General features: G+C 39.4%; 4 non-coding genes across 4 annotated transcripts; all 4 read left to right on the top strand.

The window, feature by feature from the left end:
- Positions 1-5,312: 5,312 nt before the first annotated feature.
- On the top strand, positions 5,313-5,384 carry TRNAC-GCA (transfer RNA cysteine (anticodon GCA)). The gene has a single exon. It is a non-coding gene; the product is annotated as a tRNA-Cys (tRNA).
- Positions 5,385-16,683: 11,299 nt separating this feature from the next.
- Positions 16,684-16,755, top strand: TRNAC-GCA (transfer RNA cysteine (anticodon GCA)). The gene has a single exon. It is a non-coding gene; the product is annotated as a tRNA-Cys (tRNA).
- Positions 16,756-21,444: 4,689 nt separating this feature from the next.
- TRNAC-GCA (transfer RNA cysteine (anticodon GCA)) lies at positions 21,445-21,516 on the top strand. Its single transcript has one exon. It is a non-coding gene; the product is annotated as a tRNA-Cys (tRNA).
- An 882-nt stretch (positions 21,517-22,398) lies between these two features.
- On the top strand, positions 22,399-22,470 carry TRNAC-GCA (transfer RNA cysteine (anticodon GCA)). Its single transcript has one exon. It is a non-coding gene; the product is annotated as a tRNA-Cys (tRNA).
- The last annotated feature ends 2,115 nt before the right edge of the window (positions 22,471-24,585 follow it).

Genomic DNA, 24,585 nt, shown 5'->3' with positions numbered 1-24,585 from the left:
ACGTGCACTGATGTCATTAGTTCTACAAGTTGCATGCAGTCACCCACTCTATCACCTTTTTTAAAAAGGGCAGTTTTCAGCATTCAAGGGTTTAACTCAGTGGTAGAGCGTAGGAGTGCAGTTCAAGAAGTCCCTGTTTCATAACCATATACCCTCTTCAATAGATCATGTTAAAATGTTTTTCAACCCAATGCACTGTAAGAACCAATAGGATATATCATCATTTCATTTACAAAACAATGAACAATTGGGTTTAACTTTGCTCTTAGCACAAAATCAACAAACTGCAGTAGAGAAGCAGTTACGTTTTGCAGAATTTGTGCATTTGACAAAAGTTTTTTTTCCATGTTCCAAGATCTACATGTGATACGAAATGTATGAATTCTTGCAATGGAAACCTCACTGTATTTTACCAAGGCAGATAAAGGACATCCTTCGCACCCCATATAGTTATAAGGAGGGTTTGGTGGCTGAAAATGCATTGCTTTGATGGTGATTGCATGTTGCTTCCACTTTGTACATATTACTGAATTAATATAGGTGAACATTTCAGATCTGGGGGTATAGATCAGTGGTGTAGCAATAGACTGCAGGTCGAGAGGTCTCTAATTCAAATCTGGGTGCCCCCTTGTCCAACTGTTTTACCTGTAGATATATTTTTTTAATTAAATAAATTGAAGAAAACATTTACAATCTTAGCATTTTATGTAATGAGCAACACATTGCTATATGTGAAATACTCCTGATCATCACCTGAAACATAGGGTAAACACGATTAAGCTGTTTAGGATTTCTTCGTATGATACAAGCTGTGTTTTACATTCACCCAAGTTCTACTGGTGATATTATCAGTTTGAAATAGTCCATTGGAATCTCATATGAATGTTATAAAACTTTGGCAGAAACCAATAATATGCCCTTAATGAAATGTATTAATTTGTACAGCTGACCAGAAGTGTATGCGCTGATGTCATTAGTTCTACAAGTTCCATGCAGTCACCCATTCTATCACCTTTTTAAAAAAAAGGGCAGTTTTCAGCATTCAAGGGTTTATGTCAGTGGTAGAGCGTAGGAGTGCAGTTCAAGAAGTCCCTGTTTCATAACCATATACCCTCTTCAATAGATCCTGTTAAAATGTTTTTCAACCCAATGCACTGTAAGAAACAATAAGATATATCATCATTTCATATACGAAACAATGAACAATTGGGTTTAACTATGCTCTTAGCACAAAATCAACAAACTGCAGTAGAGAAGCAGTTACGTTTTGCAGAATTTGTGCATTTGACAAAAGTTTTTTTTCCATGTTCCAAGATCTACATGTGATACGAAATGTATGAATTCTTGCAAAGGAAACCTCACTGTATTTTACCAAGGCAGATAAAGGACATCCTTCGCACCCCATATAGTGATAAGGGGGGTTTGGTGGCTGAAAATGCATTGCTTTGACGGTGATTGCATGTTGCTTCCACTTTGTACATATTACTGAATTAATATAGGTGAACATTTCAGATCTGTGGGTATAGCTCAGTGGTATAGCAATACACTGCATAACAAGAAGTCTCTAGTTCAAATCTGGGTGCCCCCTTGTCCACCTGTAGATATATTTTTTAATTAAATAAATTGAAGAAATCATTTACAATCTTAGCATTTTATGTAATGAGCAACACATTGCTACATTTCAAATACTCCTGATCTTCACCTGAAACATAGGGTAAACACCATTAAGCTGTTTAGGATTTCTTCGTATGATACAAGCTGTGTTTTACATTCACCCAAGTTCTACTGGTGATATTATCAGTTTAAAATAGTCCATTGGAATCTCATATGAATGTTATAAAACTTTGGCGGAAACCAATAATATGCCCTTAATGAAATGTATTAATTTGTACAGCTGACCAGAAGTGCACTGATGTCATTAGTTCTACATGTTCCATGCAGTCACCCACTCTATCACCTATTTAAAAAAAGCGCAGTTTTCAGCATTCAAGGGTTTAACTCAGTGGTAGAGCGTAGGAGTGCAGTTCAAGAAGTCACTGTTTCATAACCATATACCCTCTTCAATAGATCCTGTTAAAATGTTTTTCAACCCAATGACCTGTAAGAAACAATAGGATATATCATCATTCCATATACAAAATAATGAACAATTGGGTTTAACTATGCTCTTAGCACAATATCAACAAACTGCAGTAGAGAAGCAGTTACGTTTTGCAGAATTTGTGCATTTGACAAAAGTTATTTTCCATGTTCCAAGATCTACATGTGATACGAAATGTATGAATTCTTGCAATGGAAACCTCACTGTATTTTACCAAGCAGATAAAGGACATATTTTGTACCCCTTATACTTATAAGGAGGGTTTGGTGGTTGAAAATGCATTGCTTTGATGGTGATTGCATGTTGCTTCCACTTTGTACATATTACTGAATTAATACAGGTGAACATTTCAGAACTGGAGGTATAGATCAGTGGTATAGCAATAGACTGCAGGTCAAGAGGTCTCTAGTTCAAATCTGGGTGCCCCCTTGTCCAACTGTTTTACCTGTAGATATATTTTTTTAATTAAATAAATTGAAGAAAACATTTACAATCTTAGGATTTTATGTAAGGAGCAACACATTGATACATGTGCAATACTCCTGATCCTCACCTGAAACATAGGGTAAACACCATTAAGCTGTTTAGGATTTCTTCGTATGATACAAGCTGTGTTTTACATTCACCCAAGTTCTACTGGTGATATTATCAATTTAAAATAGTCCATTGGAATCTCATATGAATGTTATTAAACTTTGGCGGAAACCAATAATATGCCCTTAATGAAATGTATTAATTTGTACAGCTGACCAGAAGTGCACTGATGTCATTAGTTCTACAAGTTCCATGCAGTCACCCACACTATCACCTTTTTAAAAAAAGGGCAGTTTTCAGCATTCAAGGGTTTATGTCAGTGGTAGAGCGTAGGAGTGCAGTTCAAGAAGTCCCTGTTTCATAACCATATACCCTCTTCAATAGATCCTGCTAAAATGTTTTTCAACCCAATGCACTGTAAGAAACAATTAGATATATCATCATTTCATAAACAAAACAATGAACAATTGGGTTTAACTATGCTCTCAGCACAAAATCAACAAACTGCAGTAGAGAAGCAGTTACGTTTTGCAGAATTTGTGCATTTGACAAAAGTTTTTTTCCATGTTCCAAGATCTACATGTGATACGAAATGTATGGATTCTTGCAATGGAAAACTCACTGTATTTTACCATGCAGATGAAGGACATATTTTGTACCCCTTATACTTATAAGGAGGGTTTGGTGGCTGAAAATGCATTGCTTTGATGGTGATTGCATGTTGCTTCCACTTTGTACATATTACTGAATAAATATAGGTGAACATTTCAGAACTGGGGGTATAGCTCATTGGTAGAGCATTTGACTGCATATCAAGAGGTCCCTAGTTCAATTCTGGGTGCCCCCTTGTCCAACTGTTTTACCTGTAGATATATTTTTTTAATTAAATAAATTGAAGAAAACATTTACAATCTTAGCATTTTATGTAATGAGCAACACATTGCTACATTTGAAATACTCCTGATTATCACTTAAAACATAGGTAAACACCATTAAGCTGTTTAGGAATTCTTCGTATGATACAAGCTGTGTTTTACATTCACCCAAGTTCTACTGGTGATATTATCAATTTAAAATAGTCCATTGGAATCTCATATGAATGTTATAAAACTTTGGCGGAAACCAATAATATGCCCTTAATGAAATGTATTAATTTGTACAGCTGACCAGAAGTGCACTGATGTCATTAGTTCTACATGTTCCATACAGTCACCCACTCTATCACCTTTTTAAAAAAAGCGCAGTTTTCAGCATTCAAGGGTTTAACTCAGTGGTAGAGCGTAGGAGTGCAGTTCAAGAAGTCCCTGTTTCATAAACATATACCCTCTTCAATAGATCCTGTTAAAATGTTTTTCAACCCAATGACCTGTAAGAAACAATAGGATATATCATAATTTCATATACAAAACAATGAACAATTGGGTTTAACGATGCTCTTAGCACAATATCAACAAACTGCAGTAGAGAAGCAGTTACGTTTTGCAGAATTTGTGCATTTGACAAAAGTTTTTTTCCATGTTCCAAGATCTACATGTGATACGAAATGTATGAATTCTTGCAATGGAAACCTCACTGTATTTTACCATGCAGATGAAGGACATATTTTGTACCCCTTATACTTATAAGGACGGTTTGGTGGCTGAAAATGCATTGCTTTGATGGTGATTGCATGTTGCTTCCACTTTGTACATATTACTGAATAAATATAGGTGAACATTTCAGAACTGGGGGTATAGCTCACTGGTAGAGCATTTGACTGCATATCAAGAGGTCCCTAGTTCAAATCTGGGTGCCCCCTTGTTTACTGTTTTACCTGTAGATATATTTTTTTAATTAAATAAATTGAAGAAAACATTTACAATCTTAGCATTTTATGTAATGAGCAACACATTGCTACATTTGAAATACTCCTGATTATCACTTGAAACATAGGGTAAACACCATTAAGCTGTTTAGGAATTCTTCGTATGATACAAGCTGTGTTTTACATTCACCCAAGTTCTACTGGTGATATTATCAATTTAAAATAGTCCATTGGAATCTCATATGAATGTTATAAAACTTTGGCGGAAACCAATAATATGCCCTTAATGAAATGTATTAATTTGTACAGCTGACCAGAAGTGCACTGATGTCATTAGTTCTACATGTTCCATGCAGTCACCCACTCTATCACCTTTTTAAAAAAAGCGCAGTTTTCAGCATTCAAGGGTTTAACTCAGTGGTAGAGCGTAGGAGTGCAGTTCAAGAAGTCCCTGTTTCATAAACATATACCCTCTTCAATAGATCCTGTTAAAATGTTTTTCAACCCAATGACCTGTAAGAAACAATAGGATATATCATCATTTCATATACAAAACAATGAACAATTGGGTTTAACGATGCTCTTAGCACAATATCAACAAACTGCAGTAGAGAAGCAGTTACGTTTTGCAGAATTTGTGCATTTGACAAAAGTTTTTTTCCATGTTCCAAGATCTACATGTGATACGAAATGTATGAATTCTTGCAATGGAAACCTCTCTGTATTTTACCAAGCAGATAAAGGACATATTTTGTACCCCTTATACTTATAAGGAGGGTTTGGTGGCTGAAAATGCATTGCTTTGATGGTGATTGCATGTTGCTTCCACTTTGTACGTATTACTGAATTAATATAGGTGAACTTTTCAGAACTGGGGGTATAGCTCACTGGTAGAGCATTTGACTGCAGATCAAGAGGTCCCTAGTTCAAATCTGGGTGCCCCCTTGTCCAACTGTTTTACCTGTAGATATATTTTTTAATTAAATAAATTGAAGAAAACTTTTACAATCTTAGCATTTTATGTAATGAGCAACACATTTATACATTTGAAATACTCCTGATCATCACCTGAAACATAGGGTAAACACCATTAAGTTGTTTAGGATTTCTTCGTATGATACAAGCTGTGTTTTACATTCACCCAAGTTCTACTGGTGATATTATCAGTTTGAAATAGTCCATTGGAATCTCATATGAATGTTATAAAACTTTGGCGGAAACCAATAATATGCCCTTAATGAAATGTATTAATTTGTACAGCTGACCAGAAGTGCACTGATGTCATTAGTTCTACAAGTTCCATGCAGTCACCCACACTATCACCTTTTTTAAAAAAAGGGCAGTTTTCAGCATTCAAGGGTTTAAATCAGTGTTAGAGCATAGGAGTGCAGTTCAAGAAGTCCCTGTTTCATAACCATATACCCTCTTCAATAGATCATGTTTAAATGTTTTTCAACCCAATGCACTGTAAGAAACAATAGGATATATCATCATTTCACATACAAAACATTGAACAATTGGGTTTAACTATGGTCTTTGCACAAAATCAGCAAACTGCAGTAGAGAAGCAGTTACATTTTGTAGAATTTGTGCATTTGACAAAAGTTTTTTTTCCATGTTCCAAGATCTACATGTGATACGAAATGTATGAATTCTTGCAATGGAAACCTCACTGTATTTTACCAAGGCAGATAAAGGACATCTTTTGTACCCCTTATACTTATAAGGAGGGTTTGGTGGTTGAAAATGCATTGCGTTGATGGTGATTACATGTTGCTTCCACTTTGTACATATTACTGAATTAATACAGGTGAACATTTCAGAACTGGGGGTATAGATCAGTGGTATAGCAATAGACTGCAGGTCAAGAGGTCTCTAGTTCAAATCTGGGTGCCCCCTTGTCCAACTGTTTTACCTGTAGATATATTTTTTTTAATTAAATAAATTGAAGAACACATTTACAATCTTAGGATTTTATGTAAGGAGCAACACATTGATACATGTGCAATACTCCTGATCCTCACCTGAAACATAGGGTAAACACCAGTAAGCTGTTTAGGATTTCTTCGTATGATACAAGCTGTGTTTTACATTCACCCAAGTTCTACTGGTGATATTATCAGTTTGAAATAGTCCATTGGAATCTCATATGAATGTTATTAAACTTTGGCGGAAACCAATAATATGCCCTTAATGAAATGTATTAATTTGTACAGCTGACCAGAAGTGCACTGATGTCATTAGTTCTACAAGTTCCATGCAGTCACCCACACTATCACCTTTTTAAAAAAATGGCAGTTTTCAGCATTCAAGGGTTTATGTCAGTGGTAGAGCCTAGGAGTGCAGTTCAAGAAGTCCCTGTTTCATAACCATATACCCTCTTCAATAGATCATGTTAAAATGTTTTTCAACCCAATGCACTGTAAGAAACAATAGGATATATCATCATTTCATATACAAAACAATGAACAATTGGGTTTAACTATGCTCTTAGCACAAAATCAACAAACTGCAGTAGAGAAGCAGTTACGTTTTGCAGAATTTGTGCATTTGACAAAAGTTTTTTTTCCATGTTCCAAGATCTACATGTGATACGAAATGTATGAATTCTTGCAATGGAAACCTCACTGTATTTTACCAAGGCAGATAAAGGACATCCTTCGCACCCCATATACTTATAAGGAGGGTTTGGTGGCTGAAAATGCATTGCTTTGATGGTGATTGCATGTTGCTTCCACTTTGTACATATTACTGAATTAATATAGGTGAACATTTCAGATCTGGGGGTATAGATCAGTGGTGTAGCAATAGACTGCAGGTCGAGAGGTCTCTAATTCAAATCTGGGTGCCCCCTTGTCCAACTGTTTTACCTGTAGATATATTTTTTTAATTAAATAAATTGAAGAAAACATTTACAATCTTAGCATTTTATGTAATGAGCAACACATTGCTATATGTGCAATACTCCTGATCATCACCTGAAACATAGGGTAAACACGATTAAGCTGTTTAGGATTTCTTCGTATGATACAAGCTGTGTTTTACATTCACCTAAGTTCTACTGGTGATATTATCAGTTTGAAATAGTCCATTGGAATCTCATATGAATGTTATAAAACTTTGGCAGAAACCAATAATATGCCCTTAATGAAATGTATTAATTTGTACAGCTGACCAGAAGTGCACTGATGTCATTAGTTCTACAAGTTCCATGCAGTCACCCACTCTATCACCTTTTTAAAAACTGGCAGTTTTCAGCATTCAAGGGTTTAACTCAGTGGTATATCGTAGGAGTGCAGTTCAAGAAGTCCGTGTTTCATAACCATATAACCTCTTCAATAGATCATGTTAAAATGTTTTTCAACCCAATGCACTGTAAGAAACAATAGGATATATCATCATTTCATATACAAAACAATGAACAATTGGGTTTAACTATGCTCTTAGCACAAAATCAACAAACTGCAGTAGAGAAGCAGTTCCATTTTGCAGAATATGTCCATTTGACAAAAGTTTTTTTCCATGTTCCAAGATCTACATGTGATACGAAATGTATGAATTCTTGCAATGGAAACCTCACTGTATTTTACCGAGGCATATAAAGGACATCCTTTGCACCCCATATAGTTATAAGGAGGGTTTGGTGGCGGAAAATGCATTGCTTTGATGGTGATTGCATGTTGCTTCCACTTTGTACATATTACTGAATTAATAAAGGTGAACTTTTCAGAACTGGGGGTATAACTCAGTGGTAGAGCATTTGACTGCAGATCAAGTGGTCCCCAGTTCAAATCTGGGTGCCCCCTTGTCCAACTGTTTTACCTGTAGAAATATCTTTTACTTAAATAAATTGAAGAAAACGTTTACAATCTAAGCATTTTATGTAATGAGCAACACATTTCTACATTTGAAATACTCCTGATCATCACCTGAAACATAGGGTAAACACCATTAAGCTGTCAGTGGTAGAGCGTAGGAGTGCAGTTCAAGAAGTCCATGTTTCATAACCATATACCCTCTTCAATAGATCATGTTAAAATGTTTTTCAACCCAATGCACTGTAAGAAACAATAGGATACATCATCATTTCACCTACAAAACATTGAACAATTGGGTTTAACTATGGTCTTAGCACAAAATCAGAAAACTGCAGTAGAGAAGCAGTTACCTTTTGTAGAATTTGTGCATTTGACAAATGTTTTTTTTTCCATGTTCCAAGATCTACATGTGATACGAAATGTATGAATTCTTGCAATGGAAACCTCACTGTATTTTACCAAGGCAGATAAAGGACATCCTTCGCAGCCCATATACTTATAAGGAGGGTTTGGTGGCTGAAAATGCATTGCTTTGATGGTGATTGCATGTTGCTTCCACTTTGTACATATTACTGAATTAATAAAGGTGAACATTTCAGAACTGGGGGTATAGCTCAGTGGTAGAGCATTTGACTGCAGATCAAGAGGTTCCCCAGTTCAAATGTGGGTGCCCCCTTGTCCAACTGTTTCACCTGTAGAAATATCTTTTAATTGAAGAAAACGTTTACAATCTAAGCATTTTATGTAATGAGCAACACATTTCTACATTTGAAATACTCCTGTTCATCACCTGAAACATAGGGTAAACACCATTAAGCTGTTTAGGATTTCTTCGTATGATACAAGCTGTGTTTTACATTCACCCAAGTTCTACTGGTGATATTATCAGTTTGAAATAATCAATTGGAAGCTCATATGAATGTTATAAAACTGTGGTGGAAACCAATAATATGCCCATAATGAAATGTATTAATTGGTACAGCTGACCAGACGTGCACTGATGTCATTAGTTCTACAAGTTGCATGCAGTCACCCACTCTATCACCTTTTTTAAAAAGGGCAGTTTTCAGCATTCAAGGGTTTAACTCAGTGGTAGAGCGTAGGAGTGCAGTTCAAGAAGTCCCTGTTTCATAACCATATACCCTCTTCAATAGATCCTGTTAAAATGTTTTTCAACCCAATGCACTGTAAGAACCAATAGGATATATCATCATTTCATTTACAAAACAATGAACAATTGGGTTTAACTTTGCTCTTAGCACAAAATCAACAAACTGCAGTAGAGAAGCAGTTACGTTTTGCAGAATTTGTGCATTTGACAAAAGTTTTTTTTCCATGTTCCAAGATCTACATGTGATACGAAATGTATGAATTCTTGCAATGGAAACCTCACTGTATTTTACCAAGGCAGATAAAGGACATCCTTCGCACCCCATATAGTTATAAGGAGGGTTTGGTGGCTGAAAATGCATTGCTTTGATGGTGATTGCATGTTGCTTCCACTTTGTACATATTACTGAATTAATATAGGTGAACATTTCAGATCTGGGGGTATAGATCAGTGGTGTAGCAATAGACTGCAGGTCGAGAGGTCTCTAATTCAAATCTGGGTGCCCCCTTGTCCAACTGTTTTACCTGTAGATATATTTTTTTAATTAAATAAATTGAAGAAAACATTTACAATCTTAGCATTTTATTTGTTTGTTTGTTTGTTTGTTTGTTTATTTATTTATTGTGCGCACCAGACCCTAGGGTAGCAGGGCGCAAGAGAACAAGGAGGTTTACAGCTTAGTTAACGTTTACAGGTTACAGATTAGTTAACGTTACAGGTTACAGGCATAGTGGACATTTCGAATCTGCAGGGTAGGGCAAGTGCAAGTGCAGATAAGGCGTAGCTAAACAGTCAAATCTATGGCGATCAAACAGTAAGAGCAGGTTAGTACAAACATTATAAGAAGACGTTACGTATAAAGTGACATACGCTATGTCGCATTCTCAATAAGCCATTTTATGGTGTTCTTTCTAAAGTTATTGAAGGTTTGGTCAGATCTGAGTGCAAGGGGTAGGGAATTCCATAACTGTGCTGCCTTAACTGGGAAGCTGGAACCTCCAATGGTGGCTAGTTTGAATCTGGGCACTAGGAGGCAGTTGGGGCTGGCTGTCCTTGTGAGTCTCGTTGGATTTTTCCTGTTGAAGCGTTCTGAGAGGTATCGGGGAGCTTTGTTGTTTAGGCATTTGTGGATAAGGGACGCAGATTTAAGGTTGATTTTTTCTTGGGTGGAAAGCCATTTGTGTTTTCGTCTTATTTCTGAAATGTGTGCACTTCTGGGGATACTTAGGGCCGCTCTAAGTGCATTGTTTTGGAGCACTTGGATTCTGTGGATGATTTGTTTGGTAGTCCCTATGTAGAGGGCGTTGCAATAATCTAGTTTCGATAAAATGAGGGCTCTAGCTAGAATAAGACAGCTGTCCTCTGAAAGGAATGGTTTCCCAGCTCGTATTAACTTGCATGTATAGGCAGTGGATGATGACAGTGAGTTCACCTGTTTGGTGAAAGATAGTGTCGCATCAAGGTAAAAACCTAGGGTTTTTACTTCTCTGGCGACCTTGATAGTGTTGCCATCGATGATGAAGGCGGAGTAGTTTTGGTTAAGTTTGGAGATACGGGCTGCCGTGCCCAGGATGATGAGCTCTGTTTTGTCATCGTTCAAGCATAGGCCATGGTTGGCCATCCATGCCTGAACGATGCTGTAGACTCTATTCACCAGAGCCAGATCTTCGACGTAATCCCCAGTAAGTGGTAAGAGAATCTGAGTATCATCTGCATAGTTAGTGTAGGTGATACCCAGATTATCAAGATCGTCAAAGAGTGGCTTGGTGAAGATGTTATAGAGTGTCGGCGAGACGCAGGATCCCTGGGGCACTCCGCAAGTGATTGGGATAGGGTCTGCTGCCGCTGCGGGGGAGAACACCCTCATGGTCCTGTCACTAAGAAATGATTGAATCCAGACTATAGCCTCCTCTGAGAAGTGGGCAGCCGAGTCCAAGTGATTACATAGGACTTTATGGTCCACCAGATCAAAGGCGGCTGAGAGGTCTAGAAGGAGGAGGAGAGCTAGTTTTCCCTCGTCTCTGAGTGAATCTATTTGGGCTTTTAGGTCGATAAGGGCAGTCTCTGTGCCGTGTTGCGGACGGAAACCGGATTGGCGGGTGCCGAGGAGATGGTTCATCTCAAGGAAGTTCTGGATTTGGGTGTATGCTACCTTGTCTAATATTTTTAGTAGGAAGGGAACCGTGGTGATGGGCCTGTAGTTAGTAGGAATGTTGGGGTCCAATGTTTGCTTTTTTAGGAGGGGGAGTACCCAAGATTCCTTTAGATTGCGGGGGATGGTGCCCGTAGTAAAGGAGGCATTGATAAGTTTTGTGATAAAGGGGGCTAAATCCCTAGCCGCATCCTTGATCAGTTGTGCGGGGCATTGGTCGCCTTTGCAATTAGAAGGTTTGAGGGTCAAAATGGTCTTCTCTACCTCAATTACTGAGACCTTGGAGAAACGGAATTGGGTGGATTCTGGGTTGTTGGATGAGGGAATTTTGACTATCAGAGGTTGAGTTGGCAGAGAGGCTTTCTTTAGGGCAATTTTTGTTTGGAGGTTGGATACTTTGTTGGTTAGTGCCAGTTGTATGTCTGTGCACCAAGTTTTGTCTTTGATGGAGTCATCCTGTACTGTGATAGGAGTTTCCAATTCCTTTAGGATGGAGAATAGCTCCTTCATGCTGGAGTTGGATTGGGAGATCCTATTATTATAGGTTTCTTGTTTGGCCAGGATGATGTCTCTTTTGTATTGCGAGGAGATGTTAATTAGGTTAGTTTTATTTTCAGCGGTCGGATGTCGGTTCCAAGCTGTTTCGCATTTTCTCTTCTGTAGTCTTAGGTTTTTTAGGTGGGGTGTAAACCATGAGTTCAAATGCTTTTTGGGTTTACTGATCCGGAGTTTAAATGGAGCAATACTGTCAAGAGCAGAGCACATGGCTGCGTTGAATGCATCCACTAGGATGCCTGGGTCAGAGTGGTCAGGTAGGGAATTTAGTTTGGGTAGGATGTGGGGCAGAATATTGTCGGCTGTAATGTTTTTCTTGTTTCTCGTTAAGGTGGGTGTGGCTGGCGTGGGTGTTAAGACTGTGGGTCTTTTGGTGTTGAGGGTGAAAGAGATAAGGTAATGGTCAGACCATATTTGGGGGGTGATGGCTGTTATAGAGGGGTAGCAGTTGTGACTGGCAATCCAGTCTAGTGTTCTTCCCTTGATATGTGTGGAAGTATTCACGAACTGCGTGAAGCCTAGCACTGACAGAGTATTGCCTGTGGCAGTAGCATGATGGTCGTTGATATCGTTGAGCCCTAGATTGAAATCTCCTAGTACAAGTGTTTGGGAGGATTCTTTTAGCTTCTCAGAGATAACAGTGGTGATGTCTTCGGTGAAGGTGCTGACGGGGCCAGGGGGTCTATAGATAAGGTGGATATTTAGTGTTTGGGAGTTTGCAGTCGGTAATTTGATAGAGAGAAGCTCGCAGGATTTGAGGGAGGGTGTGGGTGTGATCCTCATAGAGAGATTAGATTTGGCGATAATTGCAATTCCTCCACCGCGCGAGTCTGGTCTGTCAGCTCTGAGAATGGTATAATTCTCTGGGACTGCCAGAGTGAGAGCCGGACCTGCTGCATCGTGGAGCCAAGATTCAGTAATGGCAATGAAGTCGAGGCTATTATCCCGTATGATATCTGCTATGTCAGTGGCATGGGCGACTAGTGATCTGGCATTGATTAGAGCAGCTTTTAGTTCAGGTTCTAGCTGTGCTGTGAGCGGAGGTTTGGCTATAAGTTTATTGATTTTATGGTGTGGTTGGTGTCTGAGAGGGGCGGTGATTACCAGTGGTCGGCATATTTTGGGTCGGAGGTGTTCTAGGTTAATGTTATATTTAGTAATAGGTTCGAATATTTTAGGTAGTCGAGCCCGGAGTCTAAGCTTCCTTTGTTCTAAGTTGCAGGGTTTAGAGATGAGTTGTATGTGGGCACCAAGGCCCTCTGTAGGCAGAACTGTAGGCATGGTTGTGTAGATGATGGTAAGGATAATTGTCAGTTTGGAGAATTGTGCAAGGTGAACTGGGTTGGGCATGTGGAAGTACATATTGTTACTACTAGCTGAGCTAGGTGGGCTGGACTTAGTTGCCGTGGATGGATACGGGGCAGAGTTGGCAGAGTACAGTTCACAAATACTTAGCGAGATTAATGCAGCAGTGACGTACTAGTCTGAGAGTAGCAGTCAGATATTGGGCTAAGTGCGACGGTCAGATGTAGGTCTAAAAACCGAGGTCAGATACTGGGCTGAGAGTGATGGTACAGTGGTCTCTGGGCGACCACAAGGCACTACACAATAATACAGTGGTCTCTGGGCGACCATAAGGCACTACACAATAATACAGTGGTCTCTGGGCGACCATAAGGCACTACACAATAATACAGTGGTCTCTGGGCGACCATAAGGCACTACACAATAATACAGTGGTCTCTGGGCGACCATAAGGCACTACACAATAATACAGTGGTCTCTGGGCGACCATAAGGCACTACACAATAATACAGTGGTCTCTGGGCGACCATAAGGCACTACACAATAATACAGTGGTCTCTGGGCGACCATAAGGCACTACACAATAATACAGTGGTCTCTGGGCGACCATAAGGCACTACACAATAATACAGTGGTCTCTGGGCGACCACAAGGCACTACACAATAATACAGTGGTCTCTGGGCGACCACAAGGCACTACACAATAATACAGTGGTCTCTGGGCGACCATAAGGCACTACACAATAATACAGTGGTCTCTGGGCGACCATAAGGCACAATACAATAATACAGTGGTCTCTGGGCGACCATAAGGCACAATACAGTGCAGTGGTCAGTTAGCGACCAAAGGGCACGGCCAATAGCAGTCATGAGGCATAAAGCACTAGGGGCTGAAAATGACTGAGCTATTAAAGAGGTGGCAGCAGTAACGCAAAGAGGCGGCGGAGTTGGAAGCATAAGCGTAAGCAACAAACAGTTATCGAGGGTGAAAGAAACCGAGTTCAAATGTTTATGAATGTGGAATAGCAGAAGACATACCAGAAAGCACAATAGTGTAAACTGAGGGTATCCCCTTTACTCACAAAAGATTAAAGGTCCGAGTAGACACTGGCTCCGAGGCTCCGGAGGCAAACAAGGTGATTACACAAGGTGTTTGTGATGCCTGGAGCAGCACGGGCAGAGTTTGTGGCCCCTGGCTCCTGTGGCTCCGAACAGGCACCCAACAGGCCTTAGAGTGGCCTTGGAGCTGGCCGCCGGCGCGATCCGCCTGCCGGCGGTTACAGCTGATGTTAGCGAGGCTCAGCCTCGGTTTCAGGCCGCGCTGCGCCCGGCATGCGCGAGTCAGGCGGCGTGTGGGGACAGGGTCAGGCAGGCCCCTGTCCGTGTTCTTCGTGGTTCCTCTGCTGGGCTGGGGTGCTGGGGGGGCTCCTGCCCTCGCCCCACGATGAGGAAGAGTGGAGTGAGGGGGTGAGCAGGCACCCAACAGGCCTTAGAGTGGCCTTGGAGCTGGCCGCCGGCGCGATCCGCCTGCCGGCGGTTACAGCTGATGTTAGCGAGGCTCAGCCTCGGTTTCAGGCCGCGCTGCGCCCGGCATGCGCGAGTCAGTCGGCGTTTGGGGACAGGGTCAGGCAGGCCCCTGTCCGTGTTCTTCGTGGTTCCTCTGCTGGGCTGGGGTGCTGGGGGGGCTCCTGCCCTCGCCCCACGATGAGGAAGAGTGGAGTGAGGGGGTGAGCAGGCACCCAACAGGCCTTAGAGTGGCCTTGGAGCTGGCCGCCGGCGCGATCCGCCTGCCGGCGGTTACAGCTGATGTTAGCGAGGCTCAGCCTCGGTTTCAGGCCGCGCTGCGCCCGGCATGCGCGAGTCAGGCGGCGTGTGGGGACAGGGTCAGGCAGGCCCCTGTCCGTGTTCTTCGTGGTTCCTCTGCTGGGCTGGGGTGCTGGGGGGGCTCCTGCCCTCGCCCCACGATGAGGAAGAGTGGAGTGAGGGGGTGAGCAGGCACCCAACAGGCCTTAGAGTGGCCTTGGAGCTGGCCGCCGGCGCGATCCGCCTGCCGGCGGTTACAGCTGATGTTACCGAGGCTCAGCCTCGGTTTCAGGCCGCGCTGCGCCCGGCATGCGCGAGTCAGGCGGCGTGTGGGGACAGGGTCAGGCAGGCCCCTGTCCGTGTTCTTCGTGGTTCCTCTGCTGGGCTGGGGTGCTGGGGGGGCTCCTGCCCTCGCCCCACGATGAGGAAGAGTGGAGTGAGGGGGTGAGCAGGCACCCAACAGGCCTTAGAGTGGCCTTGGAGCTGGCCGCCGGCGCGATCCGCCTGCCGGCGGTTACAGCTGATGTTAGCGAGGCTCAGCCTCGGTTTCAGGCCGCGCTGCGCCCGGCATGCGCGAGTCAGGCGGCGTGTGGGGACAGGGTCAGGCAGGCCCCTGTCCGTGTTCTTCGTGGTTCCTCTGCTGGGCTGGGGTGCTGGGGGGGCTCCTGCCCTCGCCCCACGATGAGGAAGAGTGAAATGAGCAACACATTGCTACATGTGAAATACTCCTGATCATCACCTGAAACATAGGGTAAACACGATTAAGCTGTTTAGGATCTCTTCGTATGATACAAGCTGTGTTTTACATTCACCCAAGTTCTACTGGTGATATTATCAATTTAAGATAGTCCATTGGAATCTCATATGAATGTTATAAAACTTTGGCGGAAACCAATAATATGCCCTTAATGAAATGTATTAATTTGTACAGCTGACCAGAAGTGCACTGATGTCATTAGTTCTACATGTTCCATGCAGTCACCCACTCTATCACCTTTTTAAAAAAAGCGCAGTTTTCAGCATTCAAGGGTTTAACTCAGTGGTAGAGCGTAGGAGTGCAGTTCAAGAAGTCCCTGTTTCATAACCATATACCCTCTTCAATAGATCCTGTTAAAATGTTTTTCAACCCAATGACCTGTAAGAAACAATAGGATATATCATCATTTCATATACAAAACAATGAACAATTGGGTTTAACGATGCTCTTAGCACAATATCAACAAACTGCAGTGCAGTAGAGAAGCAGTTACGTTTTGCAGAATTTGTGCATTTGACAAAAGTTTTTTTCCATGTTCCAAGATCTACATGTGATACGAAATGTATGAATTCTTGCAATGGAAACCTCACTGTATTTTACCAAGCAGATAAAGGACATATTTTGTACCCCTTATACTTATAAGCAGGGTTTGGTTGCTGAAAATGCATTGCTTTGATGGTGATTGCATGTTGCTTCCACTTTGTACGTATTACTGAATTAATATAGGTGAACTTTTCAGAACTGGGGGTATAGCTCACTGGTAGAGCATTTGACTGCAGATCAAGAGGTCCCTAGTTCAAATCTGGGTGCCCCCTTGTCCAACTGTTTTACCTGTAGATATATTTTTTTAATTAAATAAATTGAAGAAAACTTTTACAATCTTAGCATTTTATGTAATGAGCAACACATTTGTACATTTGAAATACTCCTGATCATCACCTGAAGCATAGGGTAAACACCATTAAGTTGTTTAGGATTTCTTCGTATGATACAAGCTGTGTTTTACATTCACCCAAGTTCTACTGGTGATATTATCAGTTTGAAATAGTCCATTGGAATCTCATATGAATGTTATAAAACTTTGGCGCGGAAACCAATAATATGCCCTTAATGAAATGTATTAATTTGTACAGCTGACCAGAAGTGCACTGATGTCATTTGTTCTACAAGTTCCATGCAGTCACCCACACTATCACCTTTTTAAAAAAAGGGCAGTTTTCAGCATTCAAGGGTTTAAATCAGTGGTAGAGCGTAGGAGTGAAGTTCAAGAAGTTCCTGTTTCATAACCATATACCCTCTTCAATAGATCATGTTTAAATGTTTTTCAACCCAATGCACTGTAAGAAACAATAGGATATATCATCATTTCACATACAAAACATTGAACAATTGGGTTTAACTATGGTATTTGCACAAAATCAGCAAACTGCAGTAGAGAAGCAGTTACATTTTGTAGAATTTGTGCATTTGACAAAAGTTTTCTTTCCATGTTCCAAGATCTACATGTGATACGAAATGTATGAATTCTTGCAATGGAAACCTCACTGTATTTTTCCAAGGCAGATAAAGGACATCCTTCGCACCCCATATATTTATAAGGAGGGTTTGGTGGCTGAAAATGCATTGCTTTGATGGTGATTGCATGTTGCTTCCACTTTGTACATATTACTGAATTAATATAGGTGAACATTTCAGATCTGGGGGTATAGATCAGTGGTGTAGCAATAGACTGCAGGTCGAGAGGTCTCTAATTCAAATCTGGGTGCCCCCTTGTCCAACTGTTTTACCTGTAGATATATTTTTTTAATTAAATAAATTGAAGAAAACATTTACAATCTTAGCATTTTATGTAATGAGCAACACATTGCTATATGTGAAATACTCCTGATCATCACCTGAAACATAGGGTAAACACGATTAAGCTGTTTAGGATTTCTTCGTATGATACAAGCTGTGTTTTACATTCACCCAAGTTCTACTGGTGATATTATCAGTTTGAAATAGTCCATTGGAATCTCATATGAATGTTATAAAACTTTGGCACAAACCAATAATATGCCCTTAATGAAATGTATTAATTTGTACAGCTGACCAGAAGTGTATGCGCTGATGTCATTAGTTCTACAAGTTCCATGCAGTCACCCATTCTACCACCTTTTTTAAAAAAAGGGCAGTTTTCAGCATTCAAGGGTTTATGTCAGTGGTAGAGCGTAGGAGTGCAGTTCAAGAAGTCCCTGTTTCATAACCATATACCCTCTTCAATAGATCCTGTTAAAATGTTTTTCAACCCAATGCACTGTAAGAAACAATAAGATATATCATCATTTCATATACGAAACAATGAACAATTGGGTTTAACTATGCTCTTAGCACAAAATCAACAAACTGCAGTAGAGAAGCAGTTACGTTTTGCAGAATTTGTGCATTTGACAAAAGTTTTTTTTCCATGTTCCAAGATCTACATGTGATACGAAATGTATGAATTCTTGCAATGGAAACCTCACTGTATTTTACCAAGGCAGATAAAGGACATCCTTCGCACCCCATATAGTGATAAGGGGGGTTTGGTGGCTGAAAATGCATTGCTTTGACGGTGATTGCATGTTGCTTCCACTTTGTACATATTACTGAATTAATATAGGTTAACATTTCAGATCTGTGGGTATAGCTCAGTGGTATAGCAATACACTGCATGTCAAGAAGTCTCTAGTTCAAATCTGGGTGCCCCCTTGTCCACCTGTAGATATATTTTTTAATTAAATAAATTGAAGAAAACATTTACAATCTTAGCATTTTATGTAATGAGCAACACATTGCTACATTTCAAATACTCCTGATCTTCACCTGAAACATAGGGTAAACACCATTAAGCTGTTTAGGATTTCTTCGTATGATACAAGCTGTGTTTTACATTCACCCAAGTTCTACTGGTGATATTATCAGTTTAAAATAGTCCATTGGAATCTCATATGAATGTTATAAAACTTTGGCAGAAACCAAAAATATGCCCTTAATGAAATGTATTAATTTGTACAGCTGACCAGAAGTGCACTGATGTCATTAGTTCTACATGTTCCATGCAGTCACCCACTCTATCACCTATTTAAAAAAAGCGCAGTTTTCAGCATTCAAGGGTTTAACTCAGTGGTAGAGCGTAGGAGTGCAGTTCAAGAAGTCCCTGTTTCATAACCATATACCCTCTTCAATAGATCCTGTTAAAATGTTTTTCAACCCAATGACCTGTAAGAAACAATAGGATATATCATCATTTCATATACAAAATAATGAACAATTGGGTTTAACTATGCTCTTAGCACAATATCAACAAACTGCAGTAGAGAAGCAGTTACGTTTTGCAGAATTTGTGCATTTGACAAAAGTTATTTTCCATGTTCCAAGATCTACATGTGATACGAAATGTATGAATTCTTGCAATGGAAACCTCACTGTATTTTACCAAGCAGATAAAGGACATATTTTGTACCCCTTATACTTATAAGGAGGGTTTGGTGGTTGAAAATGCATTGCTTTGATGGTGATTGCATGTTGCTTCCACTTTGTACATATTACTGAATTAATACAGGTGAACATTTCAGAACTGGGGGTATAGATCAGTGGTATAGCAATAGACTGCAGGTCAAGAGCTCTCTAGTTCAAATCTGGGTGCCCCCTTGTCCAACTGTTTTACCTGTAGATATATTTTTTTAATTAAATAAATTGAAGAAAACATTTACAATCTTAGGATTTTATGTAAGGAGCAACACATTGATACATGTGCAATACTCCTGATCCTCACCTGAAACATACGGTAAACACCAGAAAGCTGTTTAGGATTTCTTCGTATGATACAAGCTGTGTTTTACATTCACCCAAGTTCTACTGGTGATATTATCAGTTTGAAATAGTCCATTGGAATCTCATATGAATGTTATTAAACTTTGGCGGAAACCAATAATATGCCCTTAATGAAATGTATTAATTTGTACAGCTGACCAGAAGTGCACTGATGTCATTAGTTCTACAAGTTCCATGCAGTCACCCACACTATCACCTTTTTAAAAAAAAGGGCAGTTTTCAGCATTCAAGGGTTTATGTCAGTGGTAGAGCGTAGGAGTGCAGTTCAAGAAGTCCCTGTTTCATAACCATATACCCTCTTCAATAGATCCTGCTAAAATGTTTTTCAACCCAATGCACTGTAAGAAACAATTAGATATATCATCATTTCATAAACAAAACAATGAACAATTGGGTTTAACTATGCTCTCAGCACAAAATCAACAAACTGCAGTAGAGAAGCAGTTACGTTTTGCAGAATTTGTGCATTTGACAAAAGTTTTTTTCCATGTTCCAAGATCTACATGTGATACGAAATGTATGAATTCTTGCAATGGAAACCTCACTGTATTTTACCATGCAGATGAAGGACATATTTTGTACCCCTTATACTTATAAGGAGGGTTTGGTGGCTGAAAATGCATTGCTTTGATGGTGATTGCATGTTGCTTCCACTTTGTACATATTACTGAATAAATATAGGTGAACATTTCAGAACTGGGGGTATAGCTCACTGGTAGAGCATTTGACTGCATATCCAGAGGTCCCTAGTTCAAATCTGGGTGCCCCCTTGTCCAACTGTTTTACCTGTAGATATATTTTTTTAATTAAATAAATTGAAGAAAACATTTACAATCTTAGCATTTTATGTAATGAGCAACACATTGCTACATTTGAAATACTCCTGATTATCACTTGAAACATAGGGTAAACACCATTAAGCTGTTTAGGAATTCTTCGTATGATACAAGCTGTGTTTTACATTCACCCAGGTTCTACTGGTGATATTATCAATTTAAAATAGTCCATTAAATCTCATATGAATGTTATAAAACTTTGGCGGAAACCAATAATATGCCCTTAATGAAATGTATTAATTTGTACAGCTGACCAGAAATGCACTGATGTCATTAGTTCTACATGTTCCATGCAGTCACCCACTCTATCACCTTTTTAAAAAAAGCGCAGTTTTCAGCATTCAAGGGTTTAACTCAGTGGTAGAGCGTAGGAGTGCAGTTCAAGAAGTCCCTGTTTCATAAACATATACCCTCTTCAATAGATCCTGTTAAAATGTTTTTCAACCCAATGACCTGTAAGAAACAATAGGATATATCATCATTTCATATACAAAACAATGAACAATTGGGTTTAACGATGCTCTTAGCACAATATCAACAAACTGCAGTAGAGAAGCAGTTACGTTTTGCAGAATTTGTGCATTTGACAAAAGTTTTTTTCCATGTTCCAAGATCTACATGTGATACGAAATGTATGAATTCTTGCAATGGAAACCTCTCTGTATTTTACCAAGCAGATAAAGGACATATTTTGTACCCCTTATACTTATAAGGAGGGTTTGGTGGCTGAAAATGCATTGCTTTGATGGTGATTGCATGTTGCTTCCACTTTGTACGTATTACTGAATTAATATAGGTGAACTTTTCAGAACTGGGGGTATAGCTCACTGGTAGAGCATTTGACTGCAGATCAAGAGGTCCCTAGTTCAAATCTGGGTGCCCCCTTGTCCAACTGTTTTACCTGTAGATATATTTTTTAATTAAATAAATTGAAGAAAACTTTTACAATCTTAGCATTTTATGTAATGAGCAACACATTTATACATTTGAAATACTCCTGATCATCACCTGAAACATAGGGTAAACACCATTAAGTTGTTTAGGATTTCTTCGTATGATACAAGCTGTGTTTTACATTCACCCAAGTTCTACTGGTGATATTATCAGTTTGAAATAGTCCATTGGAATCTCATATGAATGTTATAAAACTTTGGCGGAAACCAATAATATGCCCTTAATGAAATGTATTAATTTGTACAGCTGACCAGAAGTGCACTGATGTCATTAGTTCTACAAGTTCCATGCAGTCACCCACACTATCACCTTTTTCAAAAAAAGGGCAGTTTTCAGCATTCAAGGGTTTAAATCAGTGGTAGAGTGTAGGAGTGCAGTTCAAGAAGTCCCTGTTTCATAACCATATACCCTCTTCAATAGATCATGTTTAAATGTTTTTCAACCCAATGCACTATAAGAAACAATAGGATATATCATCATTTCACATACAAAACATTGAACAATTGGGTTTAACTATGGTCTTTGCACAAAATCAGCAAACTGCAGTAGAGAAGCAGTTACATTTTGTAGAATTTGTGCATTTGACAAAAGTTTTTTTTCCATGTTCCAAGATCTACATGTGATACGAAATGTATGAATTCTTGCAATGGAAACCTCACTGTATTTTACCAAGGCAGATAAAGGACATCTTTTGTACCCCTTATACTTATTTGGAGGGTTTGGTGGCTGAAAATGCATTGCGTTGATGGTGATTACATGTTGCTTCCACTTTGTATGTATTACTGAATTAATATAGGTGAACTTTTCAGAACTGGGGGTATAGCTCACTGGTAGAGCATTTGACTGCAGATCAAGAGGTCCCTAGTTCAAATCTGGGTGCCCCCTTGTCCAACTGTTTTACCTGTAGATATATTTTTTAATTAAATAAATTGAAGAAAATCTTTACAATCTAAGCATTTTATGTAATGAGCAACACATTTCTACCTTTGAAATACTCCTGATCATCACCTGAAACATAGGGTAAACACCAATAAGCTGTTTAGGATTTCTTTGCATGATACAAGCTGTGTATTACATTCACCCAAGTTCTACTGGTGATATTATCAGTTTCAAATAGTCCATTGGAAGCTCATATGAATGTTATAAAACTTTGGCGGAAACCAATAATATGAGCTTAATGAAATGTATTAATTTGTACAGCTGACCTGAAGTGCACAGATGTCATTACTTCTACAAGTTCCATGCAGTCACCCACTCTATCACCTTTTTAAAAAAGGGCAGTTTTCAGCATTCAAGGGTTTAACTCAGTGGTAGAGCGTAGGAGTGCAGTTCAAGAAGTCCCTGTTTCAAAACCATATACCCTCTTCAATAGATCATGTTAAAATGTTTTTCAACCCAATGCACTGTAAGAAACAATAGGATATATCATCATTTCATATACAAAACAATGAACAATTGGGTTTAACTATGCTCTTAGCTCAAAATCAACAAACTGCAGTAGAGAAGCAGTTACGTTTTGCAGAATTTGTGCATTTGACAAAAGTTTTTTTTCCATGTTCCAAGATCTACATGTGATACGAAATGTATGAATTCTTGCAATGGAAACCTCACTGTATTTTACCAAGGCAGATAAAGGACATCCTTCGCACCCCATATACTTATAAGGAGGGTTTGGTGGCTGAAAATGCATTGCTTTGATGGTGATTGCATGTTGCTTCCACTTTGTACATATTACTGAATTAATATAGGTGAACATTTCAGATCTGGGGGTATAGATCAGTGGTGTAGCAATAGACTGCAGGTCGAGAGGTCTCTAATTCAAATCTGGGTGCCCCCTTGTCCAACTGTTTTACCTGTAGATATATTTTTTTAATTAAATAAATTGAAGAAAACATTTACAATCTTAGCATTTTATGTAATGAGCAACACATTGCTATATGTGAAATACACCTGATCATCACCTGAAACATAGGGTAAACACGATTAAGCTGTTTAGGATTTCTTCGTATGATACAAGCTGTGTTTTACATTCACCCAAGTTCTACTGGTGATATTATCAGTTTGAAATAGTCCATTGGAATCTCATATGAATGTTATAAAACTTTGGCAGAAACCAATAATATGCCCTTAATGAAATGTATTAATTTGTACAGCTGACCAGAAGTGTATGCGCTGATGTCATTAGTTCTACAAGTTCCATGCAGTCACCCATTCTATCACCTTTTTAAAAAAAAGGGCAGTTTTCAGCATTCAAGGGTTTATGTCAGTGGTAGAGCGTAGGAGTGCAGTTCAAAAAGTCCCTGTTTCATAACCATATACCCTCTTCAATAGATCCTGTTAAAATGTTTTTCAACCCAATGCACTGTAAGAAACAATAAGATATATCATCATTTCATATACGAAACAATGAACAATTGGGTTTAACTATGCTCTTAGCACAAAATCAACAAACTGCAGTAGAGAAGCAGTTACGTTTTGCAGAATTTGTGCATTTGACAAAAGTTTTTTTTCCATGTTCCAAGATCTACATGTGATACGAAATGTATGAATTCTTGCAAAGGAAACCTCACTGTATTTTACCAAGGCAGATAAAGGACATCCTTCGCACCCCATATAGTGATAAGGGGGGTTTGGTGGCTGAAAATGCATTGCTTTGACGGTGATTGCATGTTGCTTCCACTTTGTACATATTACTGAATTAATATAGGTGTAAATTTCAGATCTGTGGGTATAGCTCAGTGGTATAGCAATACACTGCATATCAAGAAGTCTCTAGTTCAAATCTGGGTGCCCCCTTGTCCAACTGTAGATATATTTTTTAATTAAATAAATTGAAGAAAACATTTACAATCTTAGCATTTTATGTAATGAGCAACACATTGCTACATTTCAAATACTCCTGATCTTCACCTGAAACATAGGGTAAATACCATTAAGCTGTTTAGGATTTCTTCGTATGATACAAGCTGTGTTTTACATTCACCCAAGTTCTACTGGTGA

This window comes from Ambystoma mexicanum, chromosome 4q (assembly GCF_040938575.1).
Source record: "Ambystoma mexicanum isolate Mex_15411 chromosome 4q, UKY_AmexF1_1, whole genome shotgun sequence".
Taxonomy (NCBI): Eukaryota; Metazoa; Chordata; class Amphibia; order Caudata; family Ambystomatidae; genus Ambystoma; species Ambystoma mexicanum.
This window is presented reverse-complemented; position numbering and strand designations above follow the sequence as displayed.